Source organism: Scyliorhinus torazame, chromosome 13, assembly GCF_047496885.1.
Source record: "Scyliorhinus torazame isolate Kashiwa2021f chromosome 13, sScyTor2.1, whole genome shotgun sequence".
Lineage (NCBI taxonomy): Eukaryota > Metazoa > Chordata > Chondrichthyes > Carcharhiniformes > Scyliorhinidae > Scyliorhinus > Scyliorhinus torazame.
Genome location: NC_092719.1, coordinates 193,278,795 through 193,292,399, shown reverse-complemented (window position 1 = coordinate 193,292,399; position 13,605 = coordinate 193,278,795).

Genomic DNA, 13,605 nt, shown 5'->3' with positions numbered 1-13,605 from the left:
AGGCTGTGGGATGGGGGGAGTTTTGTGAGGGGGCGCATACGGTCGGGGTCGGGCCTTAGGACTCCGTTCTCCACGACGTAGCCGAGGATGGCCAGTCGGGTAGTGCGGAAAACACACTTCTCTTTGTTATATGTGAGGTTCAGGGATTGGGCGGCCTGGAGGAACCTCTGAAGGTTGACGTCGTGGTCCTGTTGGTCGTGGCCGCAGATGGTAACATTGTCCAAGTACGGGTATGTAGCCCGCAAACCGTACTGGTCCACCATTCAGTCCATCGTTCTCTGAAAGGCCGAGACCCCGTTAGTGATGCCGAAGGGGACCCTGAGGAAGTGGAAGAGTCGGCCGGCTGCTTCGAAGGCGGTGTAGTGTCGTTCTTCCGGGCGGATTGGGAGCTGGTGGTAGGCCGACTTCAGATCGACCGTTGAGAACACACGGTTCTATGCGATCTGGTTGACCATCTCCGCTATGCGGGGGAGAGTGTACGCATCCAGTTGCGTGAACCGGTTAATGGTCTGGCTGTAGTCCACAACCATCCGGTTCTTTTCCCCGGTCCGGACGACCAGGGGCTCTCCAGGGGCTGTTGCTCGCCTCGATGATCCCTTCACTCAACAGTCGCTGGACCTCCGGACTTGATAAAAGTCATGTCTAGGGAACTGTAGCGCCTGCTCCTGGTGGCGATGGGCTTACAGTCGGGAGTGAGGTTCGCAAAGAGCGAAGGGGGGGAGACCTTGAGGGTCGCAAGTCTGCATACCGTGAGGGGGGTCAAGGGTCCGCCGAACTGTAGGGTCAGGCTTCGGTGACTACATTGGAAGTCTAAACCGAGCAGCAGGGGGGGCGCAGAGTTGGGGAGGACATAGAGCTTAACACGAGCGTACTCTGCGCCCTGCATAGCGAGATTGGCGATACAGTACCCCCCGGATCTGAACCGAATGGGAACCGGACGCAAGGGAGATTGGTTGTGATGCGGTTTGTGATGCGGGGTAGGTATGGAGGGAGCAGCGCCTTACCGTGCCGGGGTGGATGAAGCGCTCAGTGCTCCTGGAGTCGAAAAGACAGGGGGTCTCGTGCCCGTTGACCCGGACGACCATCATTGAGTTTTTCAGGTGCTTTGGCTGCGACTGGTCGAGGGTGACTGCGCCCAGCTGCGGGTAGCCTGTGTGGTCGGCGGTATCCCAAGGTGCGGCCCCCATGAGTCGCATGTGTCAGGCTGGGTCGAAGATGGCGACTAAGATGGCCGCCCCCATCGGTCGATGCCGGAGTCGGCGGCCAAGATGGTGGCCTCCATGAGTCGCACGTGTCGGCCGGTGTTTGAGCCGGCAGCCAAGATGGCGACCCCCATGAGTCGCACGAGGCTGATAACGCGTCTGAAGAGGGCGTTCCGGGCAGGCACGCACCACATTGCGGGGTCTGCGGGCCTGTGAGTCCATGGGTCGGGCCTGGTGAGTTTTCGATTTCTGGGCCTTAGGTCGGCCCAGACAGACTCGAGCGAAGTGTCCCTTTTTCCCACAGTCGCTACACGTCGCTGTGCGGGCTGGGCAACGCTGCCGGGGGTGTTGACCCTGGCCGCAGAAGTAGCACTGCGGTTCCTCGGTGATGCACGATCATTGACCGCTAAAGCGAGGTTGTAGTCCAACTGAAGACTTTAATAAACTAAATGTTTCCCCCAGCAGCTCAGGTACAGAATGATGGCTGCTGGGGGGGCACGGGCTCTTATACCCCGCCTAGCAGTGCGGAGCTGCCATACATCTTAACCAATAGAAAGCATAGTTTCCACCAATGGTGCTCCAGCATACCAGGTACCGTAATACCTCTACTACCACATTCACCCCCTGTTAAAAAAGCATCCGGCGGGGGTGGTGGCCTGATACTACAAACATGGCAACGTGGTAGAATTAGTTATGGAGGTACCGTAATACCTCCGTACAGCGTTTTGTAACTATTTACAATTCTAATAACTATTTACAATTGATGATTTAAATTTACAGTTTACAATTTAAAATGAAGCAATTATGTCGATCGGGGGCCCTGATCCTCTGTAATCGTCGGAGCTTCGGTGGTGACTCCGGTAGAGGCTCAGGCGTCTGTGACTCCGGGAGCGTGGCTTCGATCTCCATGGCAGCTTCGACACCCCTAGACGGCGCTGGTGGGGAAAACGGTTGACCTAGGAAGCGAGCGCCTGCGGGGTGCGTCGGTGGGTGGGGGGGCCTAGACGGGGCAGGCGGAAGGATCGATCCTCCTGTAAGATGCCCTGGTGGCGGGGAGGGTGGGACTGGTGGCTGGGGTGTGCGTGGGGCTCCGGTGGGCGCCAGGTTTCGTAGGGAGACCGTATCTTGTGCCGTCGGGGTACGCCACTGATGCACAATCAATTGCACAAAGACTAAAGTTGGGTACAACTGTGGCTTTATTACAGTGAGATGCGTGGCCTCCTGCTGCAGCTGGCGAAATGGCAGGGCACTGGAGGTCATGCATATTTATCCAGTTCTCCGTGGGCGGAGTCAGCCGGCAGGAGCTACCGGCGAACCTGAAGTGCAGGTCCTACCTTACATCTCATATTACAGTGTTCACCACATTCACCCCCTGTTAAAAATGAGTCCGGCGGGGGTGAAACTATATACAATTAATGCAATTATGTACAGTGGTAGGGAAAGAAAACTCCATGTTGACAGTCCGGAGTCCGTCAAAGGTTCAGCCGGTCTGGTGCTTTGGTGCTGTGTTGGGAGCGGCGTAACGATGGCGGCGAAGTCGGTGCTGGCGGTGGTGGAGGTGGCACCGATGGCGGTGGTGGCGGTGCTGATGCTGGCCAGTCATCGGGGAACTCCGGGAGCATGCAGAAGTCCTCTTTGCCCTCTTGTGCGGAACAGGGGAGGGGGTGTGTGGTCTGGTGGGGTCAATATTGGCGGCGCGGTGGGAGGTGGGTGGGGGTGCATTGGTGGGGGTACGTGTTGGGGTGGAACCTGACAGTGCCAGGTCCCTGAGTGAGACAGTCTCTTGGCGGTCATCGGGGAACTCAACGTAGGCATATTGCGGGTTGGCGTGGAGCAGGTGAACCCTGTCCACCAAGGGGTCCGCCTTGTGGAGTCGGACGTGCCTACGGCGAAGGACCGGTCCTGGGGCAGCAAGCCAAGTCGGGAGCAACATCCCGCATGCGGACTTCCTGCGGAAGGTAAAAACACGTTCATGGGGTGTGTTATTAGTGGCGGTGCGCAATAGTGACCGGATGGAGTGTAGAGCGTCAGGGAGGACCTCCTGCCAGCGAGAGGCTGGGAAGTTCCTGGACCATAGAGCCAGCTGGACGGCCCTCCAAACCATCCCATTCTCCCGTTCTACTCGCCTGTTTCCCTGGGGGTTGTAGCTGGTCGTCTTGCTGGAGGCTATACCTCTGCTGAGCAGGAACTGACGCAGCTCATCGCTCATGAATGAGGATCCCCTGTCACTGTGGATGTAGGCGGGGAAACTGAACAGAGCGAAGATGGTGCTGAGGGCCTTGATGACGGTGGCTGATGTCATATCGGGGCATGGGATGGCGAAGGGGAATCTGGAGTACTCATCGACCACACTGAGAATGTATGTGTTACGGTCGGTGGAGGGGAGGGGGCCCTTTGAAGTCCACGCTGAGGCGTTCAAAGGGGCAGGAAGCCTTCACCAGGCGTGCACGGTCTGGCCGGTAGAAGTGCGGCTTGCACTCCGCACAGACCTGGCAGTCCCTGGTGACTGTCCATACTTCCTCGACGGAGTAGGGAAGATTGCGAGCTTTGACCAGATGGTACAATCGAGTGACCCCCGGGTGACAAAGGCTGTCGTGTAGGGCCCGGAGTTGGTCCACTTGTGCGCTGGCACATGTACCTCGGGAGAGGGCGTCTAGGGCCTCGTTGAGTTTACCGTGGCGATACAAGATCTCGTAATTATAGGTGTGTGGTAATACCAGGTATTGCAGTACCTGAGAGAGGAATGACCATTAGCTAGACCGCGGGGTCTACCATTGGGTAATATACATAGCCCCGCCCTGAGAGGCGGGGTATAAGAACCAATGCCGTCCCAGCAGCCTCCACTTCTGTAACATCGCTGCTGGGTACAGTTCTATCTGATTAAAGCTGAATCGATATGACTCCTCGTGGTCTCAAGAGTATTGATTGTGCATCAATTTAATCAGATAAGTACTTTTGAAGGATGGATCTCCGCATCAAGCCGACGTGCCTTCAGCTCAGCCCTCACGCAGAAAACTCCACCGCGATTTTTAAGCATTGGCTGGCATGCTTTCAGAGCTACCTCGATACGGCTGCTGACACCCCCATGGAAAGGCAGTAGATACACCTCCTACGCTCGCGGGTCAGCCCGGCGATCTACCCCCTGATCGAAGGGGCGGCGAGCTATGATAAAGCCATGGAAGTGCTGGAAGGACAATACATTCGTCCACTGAACCAGGTCTACACCCGTCAACTGCTGGCAACGAGACGGCAGAGCCCAGATGAGACACTCGAAGACTTCTACCGGGCACTGATAATGCTGGGCCAAAACTGCAGCTGCCCAGCGGTGACGGCGAACGAGCACACCGAACTTTTAATTCGAGACACTTTCGTGGCAGGTATGGTTTCCCCCGACATTCGCCGAAGGCTACTCGAAATGGACACACTGGGCCTCACCGAGGCCCGGGCCCTGGCTGGGTCCATGGACGTGGCGTACAAGAACGCCCTTGCGTACGCCCCCACGCGCACCGCGCCCCCCTGGGCTGCGTGGCACCCCGCCGCGGCAGTCCCCCAGACTTACCCGCTTAACCCCCAGACTTACCCGCTAACTCTACAGGCCTGCACAGCAAGGCGCCCCGCTAAAGTCGCCGGCCAACGCGGCTTCTTCTGCGGCCAGGCGAATCACCCGCGCGCGCGCTGCCCGGCCCGCACCGTCACCTGCAAAGGGTGCGGTAAGAAAGGCCACTATGCCGCGGTCTGCCTAGCCCGCACGGTGGCCGCGGTATCCAACGAGTACCCACAGCCGTTCTTCCAGCCACCCGCTGTGCAACCACAGCCGTTTTTTCAAGTCCCGACCGTCCAAGGCCCACCGCACTCCTTTTTCCCAGCCCCGCCGGCCCAACGCGTACCGCAGCCTTTGTCCCTCCAGGCAGCGTCGCAGCCGCTGCCATTCTGTCCCCTGGCAACCATGCTGGAGGAGTGCGCGCAGCCATTTTGTCCCTCGCCGGTCCAATCGTTGGAGTCTCCGTCCTTAAACTCCATGTGCGAGCCATCGACGAGTCCTTCCCCTTCCAGGTCGAGAGCGATGCGTCCGACGTGGCTCTGGCCGCCACCCTCAGCCAAGCGGGCAAGCCCGTGGCTTTCTTCTCCCGCACTCTCCATGCCTCCGATATTCGCAACTCCTCGGTCGAAAAGGAGGCTCAGGCCATAGTAGAAGCTGTGCGGCACTGGAGGCATTACCTGGCCGGCAGGAGATTCACTCTCCTCACGGACCAACGGTCGGTGGCCTTCATGTTCGATAATGCACAGCGGGGCAAGATAAAAAACGACAAGATCTTGCGGTGGAGGATCGAACTCTCCACCTACAATTACGAGATCTTGTATCGTCCCGGGAAGCTGAACGAGCCTCCTGATGCCCTATCCCGCGGCACTTGTGCCACCGCACAAGTAGACCGCCTCCGAGCCCTCCATGAGGACGTCTGCCACCCGGGAGTCACCCGAGGAATGACCATTGGCTCGACCACGGGGTCTACCATTGGGTAATGTACATAGCCCCGCCCTGAGAGGCGGGGTATAAGAACCGATGCCATCCCAGCAGCCTCCACTTCTGTAACATCGCTGCTGGGTACAGTTCTATCTGATTAAAGCTGAATTGATATGACTCCTCGTGGTCTCAAGAGTATTGATTGTGCATCAAGGTGGAGAGCTCGATTCTCCACCACAAGATTTTATCATTTTGGATCTTGCCCCGCTGTGTGTTATTGAACATGAAGGCTACCGACCGTTGGTCCGTAAGGAGAGTGAATCTCTTACCGGCCAAGTAATGCCTCCAATGCCGCTCAGCTTCAACAATAGCTTGGGCCTCCTTTTCGACGGATGAGTGTCGAATTTCAGAGGCATGAAGGGTGCGGGAAAAGAATGCCATGGGTCTGCCTGCCTGGTTTAGAGTGGCGGCAAGGGCGACGTCTGAAGCGTCGCTTTCTGTGGTAGTATGTATTGGGGGTCATGTGGGACTGGAAGCCCTAATGTCATTGGCTGACAGATCCCGGGTCCTGGTTGGCCGTTGACCTCTAGCTCCGCCCTGAAGGCGGAGTATAAGAAGCCAGAGTCCTCCCCCGCAGGCCAGTCTACTATTGAGCTGCGGGGGAACAGACACGCTTAATAAAGCCTCATCGACTTCACTCTATTCGTCTCACGGAGTCTTTGTGCGCTACAATTTATTAAGCGTGCCTAAAAAGGACTATGGAACTCAGGATCATTCCGGAATGCCTGAGGATCAGCCCCCACGCAGTGAACACGGCAGCAGCCTTCAAACACTGGCAGACTTGCTTCGAGGCCTACCTCAGAACGACCACCGGCCGGGTCACAGAAGACCAAAAACTACAGGTCCTGCACTCGAGGGTGAGCACGGAGATCTTCTCCCTCATCGAAGACTCGGAGGATTTCCAGACGGCGTTCGCAGCACTGAAAAGTCTCTATGTCCGCCCAGTTAACCAAATCTACGCTCGCTACCAGCTCGTGACGAGACGGCAAGGTCCCGGAGAATCGATGGACGAATTCTACGCCGCGCTGCTGATTTTGGGACGAGCCTGCAGCTGCCCTTCAGTGAACGCAAATGAACACACGGACATGTTAATGCGCGATGCTTTTGTGGCAGGTATGAATTCCTCCCAAATCCGCCAAAGACTTCTAGAAAGAGAGTCGCTAGGACTCTCAGAGGCCCGGGCCCTAGCAGCCTCCCTAGACGTGGCCGCGCGTAATACCCGCGCCTACGGCCCCGACCGCGCGGCAGCCCATTGGGCTCCGTACGTACCCGTCGCGACAAACCCACCCCCCCCCGGACACCCCACAGGCTTGCGCGGTCCAAACGCCGAGTCGCACCGGGGGCGCCCGCTGTTATTTCTGTGGCCAGGCGAAACACCCCCGACAGCGCTGCCCGGCCCGCGCAGCTATCTGCAAGAGCTGCGGGAAAAAGGGCCATTACGCGGTTGTGTGCCGGTCCCGCGAGGTCGCCGCTGTCCCGGGAGAACTGGGAGCCCTGCAAGCCGTTTACGCGCCCCAACCCCCCCAGCACGCCATGTACGACCCGCAGGCGCAGCCGCTCTGGGTCCCGACCACCGCGGTCCCGGTAGAACAGGGAGCCCTGCACGCCGCTTATGCTCCCCAACCCCCCTCCCCGCACCCCATGTATGACCCGCCGGCGCTACCGCTTTGGGTCCTGGCCACCACTCTCCATGGAGAAGAGGGAGTTTTGCGCGTCCCTAACGCCCCCCTAGCCCCCACCCCGCGCCCCACGTCTGACCCGCCGGCGCCACCAACTTGGGTCCCGACCACCGCTGTCCCCGGTGAGGGAGCTCCGCGCGGTCCTAGCGCTCCCCAGCCCCCCCAGCGCCCCATGTGCGGCCCGCAGACGCCGCCATTTTGGGTCCCGGCCACCACGAGGGGAGGAAGGGCGCCGCCATCTTGGACCGCCCCAGACCTGTACGATGCGTGGGGGCGGCCATTTTGTCCACCCCCGCCGCCAACGTGTGACCCCCCAGCCACGTGCGATGTATGGGGGCGGCCATTTTGTCCATCCCCGACGCCATCTTGGACGGCAACAACGGACCCCACTCCACTACTACAACCACGCCTCGCTTCGATTACGCTCGATCAAGCTCGGCCCCGGACACTCCAGACGACGACGACAACGGTGCTAATAAACGGCCACGAGACGCCATGCCTAGTCGACTCCGGGAACACGGAGAGCTTTATCCACCCCGACACGGAGGTCCTCCTCTGGAACGTCGCTGCCGACCTGGCTGGCGGCCCCAGGACCCATCTTGCTCCGAAAGCATGTGCGGGCACATAAGGCGGACCCGTTGGTCGAAAGGGTTCACCTCCTCCACGCGAACCCGCAGTACGCTTACGTGGAGTACCCCGACGGCCGACAGGACACGGTCTCCCTGCGGGATCTGGCGCCCGCCGGCAACACACACACCCCCCCGACACCATTCACCCAACCCCCCCCCCCCCTTCCTGCCACCGCCGCACCCCGCGACCGCCCCCTTCCCAGGAGGATCGGTTCCCCTCCCCTCAGGCCCGACCAAGAATAAAGCCCAAGCGGAAACCGTAAGGCTCCCGGAGACGACAACACCGGTACAAGCACCACCACCACCACCGGGGCCGAGGCGATCGACACGGACGACCAGACCGTCCGACCGACTCGTGGCGTCGGTCTAACTCAAAATATGGACTTTTCACAAGAACATTTTGCTTTTCTCCCTATACCCTCTGTAAATAGTTGAAACAGGACAAAATTGTACAATACTGTATTGCCATATGAATGTTTTTTTTCCTCCCATGACCAGCCCTGTAAACCCTTACCACCATACGAAGCATCACCCCGCAGGGTTCATTTTTGACAAGGGGTGAATGTGGTAATATGTATTGGGGGTCATGTGGGACTGGAAGCCCTAATGTCATTGGCTGACAGATCCCGGATCCTGGTTGGCCGTTGACCTCTAGCTCCGCCCTGAAGGCGGAGTATAAGAAGCCGGAGTCCTCCCCCGCAGGCCAGTCTACTATTGAGCTGCGGGGGAACAGACACGCTTAATAAAGCCTCATCGACTTCACTCTATTCGTCTCACGGAGTCTTTGTGCGCTATACTTTCTACTTGGAAAGGCAGTGACTCGTCCACTGCGCGCATCCCGGCCTTGGCGATGACTGCTCTGATGCGGGCGAAAGCATGTTGTGCCTCGGCCGTGAGAGGGAATTGGGTGGACTGAATGAGTGGGCGGGCCTTGTCCGCATAGTTTGGGACCCACTGAGCGTAGTAGGAAAAGAACCCTAGGCAGCGTCTGAGGGCCTTGGGGCAGTGGGGGAGGGGAAGTTCCATGAGGGGGCGCATGCGGTCGGGGTCGGGCCCGAGAAGTCCGTTTTGGACTATATAGCCGAGAATGGCTAACCGGGTCGTGCTGAACACACACTTCTCTTTGTTGTAGGTCAGGTTGAGACGGGTGGCAGTGCGGAGGAATTTATCGAGGTTGGCATCGTGGTCCTGCTGGTCATGGCAGCAGATGGCGACATTATCTAAGTACGGAAAGGTGGCCCGCAAATCGTACTGGTCGACCATTCGGTCCATCTCTCTTTGGAAGACCGAGGCCCCATTTGTGACACCGAGAGGGACCATAAGGAAGTGGTAGAGGCGACCGTCCGCCTCAAAGGCAGTGTATGGCCGGTCCGACTTCCGGATGGGGAGCTGGTGGTAGGCAGATTTCAGGTCAATTGTTGAGAAGACCCGGTACTGCGCAATCTGATTGACCATATCAGATATGCGTGGGAGGGGGTACGCGTTGGGCTGCGTGTACCGATTGATGGTCTGGCTGTAGTCCACGACCATCCTGTGTTTCTCCCCAGTTTTAACCACTACCACTTGGGCTCTCCATGGGCTGTTGCTGGCCTAGATAATACCCTCCTTAAGCAGCCGCTGGACTTCGGACCTGATTAAGGTCTTGTCCTGGGTGCTGTACCGTCTGCTCCTAATGGCAACGGGCTTGCAATCCGCAGTTAGATTGGCAAAAAGGGAGGGGGGATCGACCTTGAGGGTCGCGAGGTCGCAAACGATAAAGGGGGGTAAGGGCCCGCCGAATTTGAGGGTGAGGCTCTGGAGGTGGCACTGGAAGGCCAGGCCCAACATGAGTGCAGCGCAGAGATTAAGAAGGACATAGAGGTGGAAGTTACTAAATTCTATGCCCTGGACCGTGAGGGTGACTGTACAAAGGCCTCTGATCGGGACGGAGTGGGATCCAGATGCTAGGGAGATCCTTCGATTGGCAGGGTGGACCGCGAGGGAGCAGTGCCTTACCGTATCTGGGTGAACAAAGGTTTTGGTGCTCCCGGAGTCCAGGAGGCACGAGGTTGCGTGGCCGTTGATTTTGACCGTCGTCGACGCAGTGGCCAGGTTGTGCGGGCGAGATTGGTCCAGCATCATCGAAGCGAGCTGCGGGTAGCCATCGGATGCTTTGGATGGCGAGCGTGTGCGGTTCCGATGTCGGGATGTCCGGAGACCCTGTGGGGGACAAGATGGCGGCGCCTCTGGTGCGCACATTGCGGAGTCGAGACAAGATGGCGGCGCCCATGGTGCGCACATGGCCGAAGTGGGACAAGATGGCGGCGCCCATTGGTCGCACATGGACTCGGGAGGAGAAGATGGCGGCTCCCATTGTGCATCTGGCGTGGGGGAGGGGGCGATAGTGGGCGCGATCGCAGCGACTGCGCGGGCCTGGTACACAGCCGCGAAGTGGCCCTTTTTACTGCAGGCTTTACAAACTGCACTGCGGGCCGGGCAGTGTTGGCTGGGGTGCTTTTGCTGACCGCAGAAGTAGCAACGGGGACCCCCGGGGTCCGCGGATCGGCGTGCGGCGCAGGCGTATTGGGAAGGCAGGGCCCCGGCTGAGGAGGTCGTCGCCAGGGTCCCGGAGGGGTAGGAAGGAGTAGAAGGGTGGGCAGCGCGGCGGGAGGAGTACGATTGTACGTTACGGGATGCGACCGCCAGTTCGAGCGTGGCCCCTTCCAGTAATCGTTCTCGGATGCGGTCCAACGCAATGAGGAGATTCGCGTGTTCGGCGGCCGTAACGGCCTGACGGTCACAGTCCCAGACGAGTGGAATTAGGGCCCACCAGAAGTCTTCGATAGACTCACCAGGTAGTTGCGAGCGGGTGGCGAGTACATGCCTGGCGAAGAGTGTGTTCGCCTTCTGCGCGTAGTGTTCCTGAAGGAGTTCCATTGCTTTTGTGTAATTCGTGGCGTCTTGGATCAACGGGAACACGCTGGAGCTCAGTCTGGAGTACAGGACATTTATCTTCTGAGCCTCCATTGGCTCGGGGTCCGCAGCCTTGATGTAGGTCTCAAAACATGCTAGCCAGTGAGTAAAGTCTTTTCTGGCGTCGGGCGAGTGCAGATCCAGCTGCAGGCGATCGGGCTTAATTCTGATATCCATTCTGTGGAAAATCTGACTGTAATAAATTGATGCATGATCAATTGCACAAAGATTAAAGTTGGGTACAACTGTGGCTTTATTACTGTCAGATGTGTGGTCTCCTGCTGTAGCTGGCGAAATGGCAGGGCACTGGAGGTCATGGATATTTATACAGTTCTCCGTGGGCGGAGCCAGCCGGCAGGAGCTACCAGCGAACCTGTAGTGCAGGTCCTACCTTACATCTCCTATTACAGTGGTTCACCACAGCCACGTAGGCGTACTGGGGATTAGCGTGGAGAAGATGGACCCTCTCAACCAACGGGTCCGACTGGTGCGCCCGCTCGTGTTTTCGGAGCAGGATGGGTCCGGGTGCTGCCAGCCAGGTCGGGAGCGAGGTCCCAGAGGAGGACTTCCTGGGGAAGACAAGGAGACGTACGTGAGGTGTCTGGTTGGTGGTGGTACACAGCAGTGACCGGATGGAGTGGAGGGCATCCGGGAGGACTTCCTGCCAGCGGGAGACTGGGAGATTCCTGGACCGTAGGGCCTGTAGGACAGTCTTCCAGACCGTTCCGTTCTCCCTCTCCACCTGTCTGTTACCCCGGGGGTTGTAACTGGCGTCCTGCTCAAGGCGATGCCCTTGCTGAGCAGGAATTGATGCAGTTCGTCGCTCATAAAGGAGGCCCCCCTATCACTATGTATGTAAGCGGGGAACCTGAACAGTGCAAAGATGCTATGGAGGGCCTTGATGAGTGGTTGCGGTCATGTCGGGACAGGGGATGGCGAATGGGAACCGGGAGTACTCGTCAATCATGTTCAGGAAGTTCGTGTTGCGGTCGGTGGAGGGGAGGGGGCCTTTGAAGTCCATGCTGAGGCATTCAAAGGGACGGGCAGCCTTTATCAGATGCGCTTTCTCTGGCTGGTAGAAGTGCGGTTTGCACTCCGCGCAGATTTGGCAGTCCCTGGTGGCTGTCCTGACCTCCTCGATGGAGTAGGGCAGGTTGCGGTGTAGCCACCTGGGCTGGCCACTTCCCGACTTAAAATGGAGAACCACAAAGACTGAAGGGAAATTCAGCCAACACAGGCAAAGACTAGCAAATACAGAAATCATGTGTATTGAAACCTGTAAGGAACCAGTCAGCACTGAAACCAGCAGCCATCTGCATAGTAATGCAGCAGCCATCTGCATAGTAATGAGCGATTCCAAGGCACAATCGCAACAGTTAAGGTGAATAAAGCCAAGCCAGACTCCTCGGCGCCAGCAGGAGCCAAGACAAAGGGAGGCCAACGGACATTTAGGGACCGCCCAACGATCAGGGAACAACTCCAGTATTGGAGAAATTGATCCAAGTGATCGGAAAGTAGTCCAATCACTTGGAACCAGGTACGGGGTCCGCCCCGAAGGGCGGGAAGCCCCTGGGGACTATAAAGTAAAGCCCCCAAGTTCAAATCGTCCTTCTTTGGCAGGGTCACTCAGCAACTTGAATCAACCCGTGAGAGTGACCTGTCTCAGCTGCCGCCAACTAAGTAAGTCTCAGGTCAACGCTCGCTACGAGATAGGCGCTCCTAGCTACCAGTCCATACCAGCTGATGGCGGCGGCGATGGACACAATGGCGGCGCCCACCCGTCCAGCGTGGAGTACGGGGGGCAAGATGGCCGCGCCCATGGGTCGCACGTGGCCCTAGGATATGGTGGTGGCGGTGAGCGCTGGCCGGTCGGGGCCTGAAGGGGGGGTGCCGCGGCGGTCCATAGTCGCTGGAGACCGCGGGCCTGGCAGACCCCCACAAAGTGGCCCTTCTTGCCGCACCCTCTGCAGGCGGCGGTGCGGGCCGGGCAGCGCGGGCAGGGATGGTTCACCTGCCCACAGAAGAAACAGCGGGGCCCGGCGACATTTGCGAGCCGTCTCGCCGCGCAGGCCTGCGAGGTCAGGGGGAAGGTCTGAAGGACTGCTGCTGCGGGGGCCGCCACGCGATCGGGTGCAAAGGACTGCACGTTTTTGTAGGCAACGTCCATGGACCCTGCCAGGGCCCGTGCCTCTATAAGTCCCAGGGTGTCCCTTTCTAGGAGTCTTCGGCGGATATCGGGGGAGCTCATACCTGCTACGAAAGCATCCCTGATTAAAAGTTCTGTGTGCTCGCTCCCCGAAACGTGCGGGCAGCCACAGTTTCGGCCCAGCACCAGTAGCGCCCGGTAGAAACCTTCCAACGTTTCCTCGGGGTTTTGCCGCCTAGTCGCAAGCAGGTGACGAGCATAGACCTGGTTTACAGGGTGGATATAATGTCCTTCTAGCAGTTCGATAGCGGCAGCATAGTTCTCCGCCTTCTTGATAAGGGGGTAGATCCCAGGGCTGACCCGGGAGCGCAGGAGATGCATCTTCTGTCCTTCCATGGGGGTGCCTACGGCCGTGTCGAGGTAGCCCTTAAAGCACGCCAGCCAGTGTTTAAAAATAGCAGCAGAGTTCTCCGCA